The following is a 12,500-nucleotide window of genomic DNA, read 5'->3' as shown; positions in this document are numbered from 1 at the left end:
GCTGTAAAGATTATTAGTCAAGGAACAATCTTCTAGCTTTTTTCTTACAGAAAAGGGTTGCTGCTTTTATGGCCATGACCAAATCTGTTACCAGCAGAATTCAAATTGAAAACTGAAACACAGTTTTCCAAAGCAGGTGATTGACTTACCAAAATTTCCAACTTCCTTGCAAATCCACAGCATGAAATGTATTAAAGTCATTCAGAGCTATGTTACTGTGCAATAGCTTGATCCTCATGGGACTTTTAACACCTTTCTGCCTTTTAACACCTTTCAACTGTATCTTGGGGCTTGTAGATTTAAGACTGCAAAGAATGATTAGATATTTTCATGTATGTGTGTTTGCTGGGATCCTACCATGTTATACAGAGCAACTGTGAGTAAAACATATACACAGCCTTAGTTGAAGCAAGGAATTGATATGTTTTATGAAATGGCAGTACAAATGAAATTGGCTGAATTTTTCTTTTTACTATGGAAATCCAGTGCTCGGTTTGATAATGAAAATTCTGCCTGCAGGTTTTACATATCCCTAGTTTGTTTGTTTTATGGTGCATATGATTGTGGAAATATTTGTATTCCATTTCTCCCTCTAACCGGGGCTTATTTTGAGTTAGGGGCAATGCAGTTAAACTCTGAAACATCTTTTCAGCAACAATGTTCATATTCTCTGCATCTATAATGGTTATTTAACTTTAACCAGAAAGGATATTCCTTTACACCTGAAAACTGACTGAGAAAAAGAGCTTTTCTCCCTTACTGAACAAGCAGGGTCAGTCCCAAGACATTAAGGCCGCATTTGGACATAACGCCAAACCATAGGTAAATGTGCCAGAAGTTCATGTTTGTGGTCGTCCAAATGCATGAAACCATGGTTTTGTCATCCAATTGTGGCTCCATTTTTGATCCCAAACCTGATTTAGAACCTTTGGTTTATAGTGAGTTTCACCGCTGAAACCCTGGGTTCCAAAGGGCCATTGTTTTATCTGAATGCTATAACCTGGTTTTTGTGGTCTAGCTCCTCCTGAAACCATAGAGAGGGCATATCAGGACAGCCCATCAAAGCTACATAAGGAACACACCTGCGGAAACTCTGTCCATGACAACCTTCCTGCGGTCCAGTCAGTTAAAGAGACAATACTTAACCTCACAAATCTGGTGGCTGTTTCTGTCCATCATCAGTGGGACTTGTGTTCTGGGAGGTAGTGGGAGGCCAGCAAGCCAGGTTTTTGATGGCACTACTTGTGTACTGCAATTTGAAAAACAAGAGTTCCAAAGGTCTGAACAGGCAAAGCCTGATTTGCCCCAAGGAGGGGGGTGGTTGGTTTCTTCTGTGCTTGGACAAAGTGAGATTGAGGATTAGATTTCTTGAGCAACCTGCAGCAAACACCTTGTTGTGTTGCTTGGCATGCAGGATCTTTACTTGGAATTACCAGAAATATTTTGACAGCTTCCATCTGGGGAAAGAGAAGAGGCACATGCACAAGGAACCATTCCATTCACTAGTCACCTGATTTAGCATGGCGGCTCAGCAAGGCATCCTTTTAATGGTGTTTCATGTGGTATCTGGTTGGGCAGCAGGATATTGGTTGCCTTGCATGCCTGAACATTGCCTGTATTTCTTAAGCTCCTGTGGACAGTACTGCACCTTTGAACTGTACAGAGGAAAGTCAATAAATCTGTCTAGATAGATAGATAGATGTTCAGCCCTGGCCCCAACATTTTGGAGCCATTCCAGACTGATGCAGTATTATGCGTTCTGGCAAAGGAATATCAACCACGAATGGGAGAACTGCAATTTTGTGTTTAAAGAAAGCTCTTGGTTTTTTCAGTGATCCTGTTCTATTTTTTATACCAGTTTGTAGGGGAAGGGGCCCCCAGGGTGAAAGTCTCAGTAATACTTCAGTCTCGGCCATAACTTCTGATCAGAGCCATCCAACAGGACAAAGGGCACATGCTTAAAAGTTCTGATGCAGGATAGAATGTGTAAAAGATGCTTACGCCTGTTTCCCAAGGACTGCTCTCTCATGAGAGTGCCTGGCCATAGAGACACACATGCAGGCTGGAGGGCTCTTGCCACCCAGCCTGGTTGCTAGTTCGATGCAAGCCCCGAGGAAGCATCCCTCAGCAATACCTTTCCTGGTCCCAGTAACTGCCATGAACCAAGAGTATGGGCGCTTTCTCTAACAGTCTGGTCTTCCTGTTACACCTATTAATCCTTTCTTCTTCTTTTTTGTTGCCCCACACATTCACCTGGCTAGCCAGTGATTACTTTAACCCACAGGTGCCCTGCCCTGAGATGCCCCCTGGCAGCCAATTTATATACACCACAGTGCATATCCCAACCTGTTAGCTCTGGCCATAGGATCCATCCTCGGTCTTTCCTAACTCTGCCCACCGCAAATCGCTCAGACACATTAAGCAGATTGGACTCCTTGGAAGTCTGCAAGGGTTGAGTGGAAAGGGGAAGGTAAGGAGTGTGAGTTCTATTATTAACCAGAGATACTGGGAGACCCACATCAGCAGGGCCCCCTAAAGTTGGATGGCCAACCTCATAAGAGTGTGGTCCAATGGAGAACCGAGACACATGGTGCCTCTGTTGTTTCCTGATGGACTAGCCCTCTCTTGGGCTAGCAAACTAGCCTGGCCAGCAAACTAGTCAGCAAACTAGCCAGGGGCTAGAGTGTGTTGAGGCTTCCTGGACTGCTTGGCCCAGCTCTGTGAATCCAAAAGCATCGATTGTCACAGTAAGCCAAACCCCAAGATCCTTTGCCTGCCCTCATATACTTATTCCCTCCTAGGAAGTCAGTAAGATCTGCTCCTGGAGTAACAGATAACTAGCCTCAGACCTTCCTCTGGTCCAGCAACTGGGGTCTTCCCCTGTGATTCATTGGCAAGTTCCTAGGTCCAATTCCCTCACCTCTATGTACATTTACACTGCAGAATCAAAACTACAGATATAAACTCTATTACCCTTGTTGTTCTCTCCCCCAATACCCCATTGTCATCTGCATGTGCCCCTTGCCATCCCCTGAGATCAATAATTGTGCTTGTGCAAGACTGTGTGGCTTTTAGAAGCACTGGTGCAAGTGCTGTGAGGAAAAGGTTAAAATGTCTTTTCCCCACCAAGAGCAGGCAATCAACGCCAAAAAGGCATGATTGCATTGAGCACGCCCCCTCAAAGATCATGGCCAGTGGTTGCCACTTTATTGATATCCTGACACCTTGCCCACGATTTGGTGATGCGAGTGGTTTGAAGTTTGCTGGGATGCAGCCTTGGCAGAAGAGGAAGAGGGAGGGGTCCCAGAAGCCAGAGGTTGCAAAAGCACAGTTGAACGAAAATCTGCAGAATGATTCCAGGCTTCACAGGTTTATTGTAGGTTCATCTACCCGAGGTGTCGTGCTATGTCTGAATGGGCCCTAAGATTAAGGGACAGAACTTCCAGGTCAGAATTGAGTCTAGGCACCTCTTATTTTACAACTGAAGCATTGCCTCTAAGTTGAACATTTAATTAGTAACTTTGCTCATAAAGAGTCAATGTTGGCTTTGTTTTTAAAGCACAGAGATTTCCATTTTTGATGGCATAAATGAGGCATGCTAATCAAAGTGCAAACTTTTGCCAAGGAGGTATGTGTAAGCCATTGGATTCTTTAGACAGTAGTAATTTACACACCATTACTTTCTCACTAATTATGCCTTGGTAACGATAATTATTACACCATAGTAATTGCTCCTTTCATGACATGGTAAAAACAATGTTGATCTAAAAACTCTAACTCCTAAAGCTGCACATGGTATTCACTGGATTTTTTTCTTCATCTTGCTGTGCTTAAGTGGAAGAAATGCAAATAACCATGAACAGCTACAGAATCAGCATTACAATACATGGCATCAGATTACTGCACAAATATGTCTCTGTCAGTATATTTCAACTAGGTTTTTGATACACATAACGATGATGTTTTCTACTCCAAAATCTTATTTTAGCAAGCATGTGCTGAAAGTTCCCTCTTGTTTTGGAGGATGAAAGCTTCCCTTCATTGGGTCAAAATATTTCCTTAAATTCCCCTCCCCATTCACTTATCTTTTCACTGCCATTGTTTCCCTGATTAGCTGTTCTTTTATTGTCATTGGGTTTTGGCTTCTCCTTGGGAATAGTCAGGTTGGTGTTCCCAGCCAATTGGGAGTCACAAATGAATGTGATTACATCACTGTATTACACTGCCAATCAGATTTGGATATATGATGACCGCAAAGAGGACAAACAATGTCAACAGATAATGAGAACAATGATTATTCAATTAGCACTCTGAAGGGGGGAGAGAAGAAATCACCCCACTTCAGCACAACCCCTCTAAAATCACTAAAAGAGGGCATGCCTTTCTCCACTGTCCAAGGTTTTCACAAAAAAGACCCCCTTTCATGTCAGCCTGGTTTAAATACATTTGGGCCTCTGAGTGTCCCTTTCCCTGTTTTTCATTATTATCTCAGTGGTCAACACAGAGAAAGTTGACTCCCATGCCTCAGGTTCATACAGTGAGGGCACACCAGAAGACCGTTCTACAGCTGCTGCCCTTTGTCAATCTCTCTTTGTATGCCTGTATTAGTTTACAAGAATTTATTAATTTCTAGAGACAAAACGGTTACATTAAGAACCTATGACCTTTTATTTAGTAGATAAGGTACACTGAGACCTTTATTTAGTTGGTCCTGTATGAGAAACGGGTTACTTGAATAGAAAAAAAGACTGAAATTTCAAACATGAAACATGCGATTTCAGAATCGATATTCCAAATTCAGAATGTCAACATGTGTTAAAAGTTCAGTTCAAAATGAAATTTCAAGCCAGCTATACAAAAGCAGATATGAATTTTTAACTGAAATATTATGTGACTTTTTTTAAAAAAAAAGTTTAAATGGTATTTTAGTGACTGGTTTGCCAAGCCCCAGTAAGGATGTATATATAAATAGGATGCCTATAATTGTGATATGTTTGCACTTTTAAGACATGCTACCATATTATTTGCTGAGTTTGATAAACCATCTGAGAAAACTGATTTATTTCAATTAAGATTTAATTACTTTATATTAATCTCATTGTGACTTTAGTATGCCAACAATTACCTATGTATTTGTAATTTTATGATCTTATGCATTTGCACATAATAGATTTTTAAAGCCAAGTTTGTGGCTACAATAATTAATAATAACGACATATTTGGTCATTATGTAGCAAACTAACTATTCAAAACCAGGCTGAATAATGATACCATAACAATTATGGTGTGTGCATTCCAAATCTCACTTATGAGTACAAATTAGTACACTATAACATAGATTACATCAAATGAGCCATTCATACATCAAGTTGATTTCTTCTCAGATAGAAAGACATTCCAAATTCTATACTTGAGTACAACAGTATAGAAAATATGGTCTGTGAATAATGATTCTTCCAAGCTACTGTTGAGTGCTGGCAGCCAACAAAGGTGAAAATATACTAAAAACTGCAATTTTAAGTTATAGTCTGCGTTCACAAAAATATATTCTACTACTCACAAAAACCCAAACATCGGAACATTCAGTCTGTAACAAAACAGTCTAATTGCTGTATTTGTTGTAAAATAACAGTATAATTTCTGTAAAAGAACAGTTTCCATCACCTTTCCTCTCCCCAATGAGCTCTTTTCTGCAGCTTTGACATATACAGCACAATCCTATGCATGTTTGCTTAGAATACAGCTGCAGGTAGTACCTACAGTAGCATAAAGAAGAGACTCTTGCAGCCCAATTCTAAACCTGTTTGCTCAGAAAGCCCAGTGTACTCTAACGTGTTTAGGACTGGGTTTCAAGAGTGCCTTTCCTGTTAATGGCCTGTACTATCTGTGCTCCATCGAGCCAGTTGTAGCTCACTAGCTTTGTTTTGTGGCTTGTCAAGTATATGATAAACCTTCTGGTTTTGCTGTCCGCCTGGGACTGAAAATATGGGGATTGCCATACACCTGGCAGGCTGGGTCACAGGCAGTCAGGGCCTGTGCAAGGGGGATTGGGAGAGCAGCTCATTCGCTGCAGTTGCCTCTTGTTTTCACTCTGCCCTGGCTGGCTGGCTGGCTGGCTGGCTGCCTGCCTACCTCTCTGTCTCTCATATCTCACCCCACCATGGCGGTAAGCCCAAGCACATGGGCTGGGTCAATCACCAGGTGTACCATGCACCTGGGATCAACACTGTGGCAAGGTGAGGGGTGTGTGTGTGTGTGTGTGTGAGGGAGGGAGGGAGAGGCAGCCAGGGCAAGCTGGGAAGAGTGCAAATGAGAGGCAGCTATGGGACATAAGCCAGCCCACTCAGCCCCGCCTATGACTGGTCACAGGTTGTACTGCCCTATTCTATGCTAACCATGCCAGTGACTACTGGCCCGGTTTGTATAGGCAGCACCATCATGTGTATGTGTGTGTGCGTGAAAGAGTGGGGTGGGGAGGGCGTGTTATAAGACAGTTTATCTGCAATAACAGTATTCCTGTTGGGATATGCAACAGCTGCAGCCTAACTTGCTGTGTATAGTTTGCATGTAATCTGCTATGAAGCCAGAGGGGGCACTGTAGCTTCCTCAATACTGGTTGAGCTAGGAGTTTCTATTCTCCTAGCTGTTCCTGTGTGTGAGTCAACAAGTTCTATACTGACCTCTAAGCATTCGTCTCACAAGTAAAGTTATCGTAAAAGTTGCACTGGTGTTTGCTCTGAAAACGATGTGGACAGCTCACATTCTGCAACAATTCCAACCATAGGTAGCACTGCATTCAGAATGAGACAGTTATGGAAGTATTGCCACCTAAATCATTCTTGATAATAAAGTTGTTCTCTGTTCAGCATCCGTTTTTATGACTTAGTTCCTGAACAATCTTGACAAGGGATGGAGAGTGGGCAAGCAGACATCCCCATGACAAATATTGGGACCCTCCATCAGCTCCACTTCCATTGCTTGGCACCTTTGAGTCCTAGATGGAAAGACACTGTTCACATACCCCAACCACTTTTATTTATTATTAATATATACAGAATATCAATTCTGACAAAGAGTAGTTATTGATTGGCTCACTTCCACTTAAGTGCAGGATGTTTCCATTAACATGAAATTTATTTTTTATTTATTTATTTATTTATTTATTTTTATAAATAAATAAATAAATAAATAAATTATTGTTGTTTTTTCATTTTAAGATAATATGGGAAAATGCTACCCTTTCCCAGAAATGCATAGATAGATAGATAGATACAGATTGCTGCCACCACTGCCCGTTTGTGATGCTGCTGTTTTTTCATCTGTACATGTAAACGTTGGCTGGAATATTACTGCTGTTAATTAATCTGTATCTTGAATGCATTGATGTAAAGATGCAGAGATCGCACACATGCTCCTTCACACAGTCACAGTTCCTCAATTCATGTGGGTAGTCCAAGACAGCACAGCAAACTGCTTTCACTATGGGATAGTAGATATACTTCATTAAACAATATAGATCACAAGGGATATCTTGTGTATGTGAAATTATTTCTTACCGATGAAAATGTAGGTTTAAAAAAATTAGATTGCTCAAGTTTACCAGAAGCAGATGCCTAGTGTGTCAATATGATCTTAGAGATTGAGCTATTCTATCTTATAATTAAAATGTATCTTCTAAACTTTTACTTAATGACATGTATTGAACATTGCAATAATGTAGTTTCTCAATAACATAATGCCCCAAATCTGTGCAATTCTTTTGGTAGACAACTAATATTGCCTGTCGTTTGTGAAAAAAATATTACACTGACATTTCTCTAAATCGTGAAATGAAGCTGGGTAGATATCTAGCCCTAGTGCCCAGTAATATCAAGCTAAAACAAGCATTTTCTCTCTAATGCTAGGTTGCAGTGTCGGCATATTTTTCCAATTGGTTAGATTGAATGCATTGTTCTACCAACACAATCTAACAAAATGTAGCCAAAATATCCACCTTAGTCACGCATCTTGTCTCCCTACATAAGGCAGAATTTATCACAGCTAGTCTATTATATGTTGACACAGCACTCCATTGTGGATGCTGTGGAGTTGCAGGTCTCCAAGGCAAAATACCAGCACTACCCATCACTACAGTGATGGATACTATTTTTTCCTTGTACATATCCCTTTAAGCTAGGGCAAGGAACAGCACAAACAACCTTTTCCCTTGTATCATGTAGAATTAAGGATCATGTTCATGGTATGGGATTGTCATACTCTTTGAGCTGGATCTCACAATCAGTGAGACCCGGTTTGGTGAGCTGAGCGGGGAGAGCGGGCTAAGCCCACTCTCCCCGCAGACGATCACAGCGGGAGCCCTGGATGGCCGGATCGGCCACCCACACGATTGCCAGCTCCGTAATGGAGCCAGCAGGGGTCAATCAGCCCCTGGAAGCTCCAGGATGCCCTGCGTGAGCACGCAGGGCATGCTGGCGAGACCACCAGAGCCAGGAGGTAGTTTTTCACCTCCCCTCCGGTGGTCTCCTCATGAGTAGCTGCAGTGCGGAGCCACACCATGGCTACTCACGATCAGGAAGCCTGGATTTGCGGAGCGCTCGATCCGCAAACCCGGGCTTAGGGGAGGGCTAAAAAAGCAGGCTAGCCGCTTGTAAGCCACTGGGCTTGCCTGCGAGCCCCGTGGTTTACACAAGCAGCAAAAATCGGGCTAGCCTGGTTTTTGCTGCTTGTGAGAATAGCCCCTCTTTGTAGTACAGTGTTGGGCGGAATTTTCAGAGAGCTCTTTTAAAATAAAAATCCAAGACCACTGCCACCTTTGGTAAGTTCCCTTTCATTAGACCCCCTAGAATTTCCCTGCAGCTTTTGCCAACTGCCCTCATGAAAGCTGCAGGGATTTTGACCTCCTTTGGTCCCTGCAATAACTCTGGAATTCTGGTAGATTGCTGGGGTAAATTCTTCAATCCCAGTCTTAGCTTGAACTGCCTTATAGGGCCTTGCTGAGCAGAGGATATCGTACGTATTTGTTTATTTTGGCCCAAGGCCAGCATAAGGCAGAGGATATTGGTGCAACTCCCCCGCTCCATTCTGATGACATGCAGACACAATCAGCTAATTCAGCCAATGCCACAGTACCATTTGGTAATAGTCCATTTCAAATGACATGCAGGGTACGTATTTATTTATTAATTAATTGGGGGATTTTTTAATTTCATCTTTCTATCAGAGAGAGTCCAGAGTGGCTTACAATCAGAATAAGAATACAACAAAATAATAAAATCAACAATAAGCCAACATAATAAAACAAAGAAAACTAATAATCAGTGTTATTGTTGCTACTTGGCTACTTTTTAAAGGTTCTATGGGGATCATAGCAGAAAAATAGCCACTGCTAAGGTATATGCTACCTAGCAATCAAGTAACACCATATATATATTTTCTGATGTTAAGACAGGAGGTTAAGACACATTTGTTCACCCAGGCTTTTAATTAGACTTATCGGTTTTAGCACTGTTTTAAATTTTAAAATGTTAATGTTTTAATGATTTAATTTTGGTTTAATTTGTGTTGTTTTATTTTAAACCAACCAGAGACATAAGTTTTGGGTGGTATATAAATATACATACAAATAAATATAAATATATTTGTCCCTGGTGGGTGGTGCACCTCCTGACATGAATACCTGGATAGTCTGTGGCTCCTAGCTCTTCCTGGTAGCTGTGGTGATGAAGGCCCTGAGGGAGACTACAGAGGCGATCTTTCCCCCAGACCTTGGGGTGCTGGACTGTGGCCTCCTGTCTTGTGGGGTCTTCACAGAAGCCTGCCACCACCCTGCGGCCATCCCACCACGACCCTGCCGTGCCGATTTAAGCCATTTTCACTGGAGGAAATAAGAGTATGCTTATTTCGGGAGTGGGGTGAGCTCATTAGATCCAGGGTCCAAAATTACCTAGCTGCACCTCTGGAATTGTCATCTTCATAGGGTGCCAATAGACTATGCAGAGTATTCAGCTTTGGTTGAAGCTTCACACAGGCCCAATAAACAATTAGTCAGGGAACTTCACTCAGGGTTGACGGGAGCCTCCACTGGCCCCTGGGCCTCACAATGAAGATTTTTTACTTTAGATGTTACTACTGCATGTGAGGAGAAGGATAAACAGGCAACATCCTAACATTCATTTGAAGGTCTGTATCAATCCATCGATCCAATGCATGTACAACTGCATGCACCTAGTGCTATCTCTACATGATCAAGAATCCTGAAATGCTTGGTTAACATTCTTGATCATGCAGACAGAACCCTGCTATGTGAATGCATTGGCCGTTTTTGTATGTAACGCCAAACCACGGGTTGACAAACCTGAGGTTAATTCTTGAATGCGGGAATCATCCCACAGATGATCTTCCAACCCGGGTCAGGCAACCTCTGATATCAGGGCAGAGGAGCCCCTCCCTCCTCCTGGTCTGCCGAAGCCGCATCACAGCAAGCTCCTTATTGCTCGCATCGCCAGACTGCGGGCAAGGCATCAGCAGGGCAGCAGCCATTGACCACAGTCTTAAAGGGGATGAGCCCAGTGCAGTTCTGCCATTTCAGCACAGACTGCCTGCCCTCTGCAGGGAAAAGGCATTTAAACCCCTTTCCACAGACCACTTGCACCATCGCCCTCGCAAGAGCCCTGCAGCCAAACAGTCTCTCACAAGCACAATTACAAGCAATGGAGGGATGGAGAGTGGTACTATTTTTCTGTTACTCCAGGAAGGGATCATGATGACTTTCTAGAAGTGAATATGTACATAAGGGTAGGCAAAGGGTCCTGGGGTCTGTTCCACTGTAACAACGGATGCTCTGTGATGGCAGACCCAGTCGAAGCAGTCCAGGAACCCCGAACACACTCCTGTCCCCATGTCGGTTTGCCAGCTGGGGATTAGCCTTCTCCTGAGAGGGCCAGTCCACTGGGGAGGACCAGAGGCTCCATGAGCTTCAGGTCTCCATCAGACTGTGCCCTCCTGAGTTAGGCCATCCAACTATTGGGGCCCTGCTGATGTGGGGGTTCTGGTAGATCTGTTTAAAAATAGAACTTGTACTCCCCACCTTCCCCTCCACGCTCAACCCCTACAGACTCCCAAGGTGTCTGGGTCAGTCCATGTGTCATGCCATTTCCTTGTGGACTCAATCTTGCTAGATCGGAGATGGCTTCTAGTGCACCTTCAGAATTCCTGCACTGGAACAGATGTTGTGGCGTATGCAGATCGGCCGCCACAGGGAATCGCAGGTGAGGGGAGCCCCTATTTTCAGTTATCTCTGGCAAACTGGGTGCTGTACTGGGCAAAAATCAACATGCATATGTGCCAAGGGTCAACCAGGCTGCCAGAGTGAGCACTTTCACTGCTGATGTTCACAAGTTGCCATGACCTGGAAAGGTGTTTGTGTGGTACCTTTCCCCGGGGCTTGCATGGATCTAGCAATGGGGCTGGGTAGTGACAGCCCTCTGGCCTTCATGCATATCTCTATGGCCTGCCACTCTCATGAGAGAGGTCATTGGGAGAAGGGGCATCATCACACTTTATTAACAATTCAGCCTCTGAAACACCATCCCGGTGTACCCCAAGACAGTTCTTCTCATGAGTAATGCCAGAGACTGCATGCTTGCACCCAAGGAAAAGGGGCTGGGCCCCCCTTCGCCCAACTAATTTATACCAAAAAAATAGAGCAGAGCCATTCTAGAATTCTAGGGGCTGCCTTTCAACCCAGACCCCAAGTATCACTCCCCTGGAATGTTGTTTCTTTGTTGGGGAACTGGGTTGCCCAGCCTATGGTGCCACTGGGACTCCACGTGCTTGTGCAAATACTTCTTCATCACTTGGTGTGTGGGGACCTCTCTACAAAGTGCCCATCTTGTCATCCTATCCCCTTTTTCTGCAGATTGCCAAAGTGGGGAACATGAGACACAGAGGAAAGTGGGCATCCCCAAATGTGGCTTTTCCCTTTTGCATTATTTGAAGCTTGGGACATGGCAATGCAACATCCCTGTTGGCAGGCCACACAGCTGGAGGAGTGTGGACACAGTGGGGGGCAGGGCAAGCCTTTGGAGAGGTGGCCAGAGAGAAGCACAGCAGGCACAGAGCTGGTGCATTTCTGGATGGGTCTGAGCCACCCTTTCTTTCGTTTTGGTAGCAGCCACAGTACAAAACGCAGGTTATGCCAGGAGCAGAATTCAGATGACACAATGCTGCCTTCAAACCTCAGGCTGGAGTAGTGAAACTCACTACAAACTGAAGGTTCCAATTACAGTTTTGGCTCAAAAACCTCGGGTTGCTTTTGAGATGAAACCGCAGTTTCACACAGTTGGACGACCGTGAAATGGAACCTCTGCCCTAAGCAGATCTAATCATGGTGGGACCAGCTGTCTTAAACCTGCTTTTCCTGAGATGTGTGCATGCTACCTTTCAAGTTGTCTGAAAGGGCTAATGCTGTCTCATGGTGGCTTTTAACAATCCTGCTTAGT

The 12,500-nt window shown here is 43.7% G+C and overlaps 1 protein-coding gene and 1 long non-coding RNA gene across 4 annotated transcripts in view; one reads left to right on the top strand and one right to left on the bottom strand.

Moving 5' to 3' along the window:
* The window catches only part of KCND2 (potassium voltage-gated channel subfamily D member 2), a 506,409-nt gene that overhangs the window by 373,609 nt on the left and 120,300 nt on the right, over positions 1-12,500 (top strand). The gene's annotated exons all lie outside the window — the stretch shown is intronic.
* LOC128326630 (uncharacterized) overlaps positions 4,764-12,500 on the bottom strand; it is a 42,216-nt gene continuing 34,479 nt past the window's right edge. Inside the window, exon 3 of the long non-coding RNA XR_008308159.1 lies at positions 4,764-7,479. This is a non-coding gene — a long non-coding RNA (uncharacterized LOC128326630). The remainder of the gene's footprint in view (positions 7,480-12,500) is intronic.

Source organism: Hemicordylus capensis, chromosome 5, assembly GCF_027244095.1.
Source record: "Hemicordylus capensis ecotype Gifberg chromosome 5, rHemCap1.1.pri, whole genome shotgun sequence".
Lineage (NCBI taxonomy): Eukaryota > Metazoa > Chordata > Lepidosauria > Squamata > Cordylidae > Hemicordylus > Hemicordylus capensis.
This window is presented reverse-complemented; position numbering and strand designations above follow the sequence as displayed.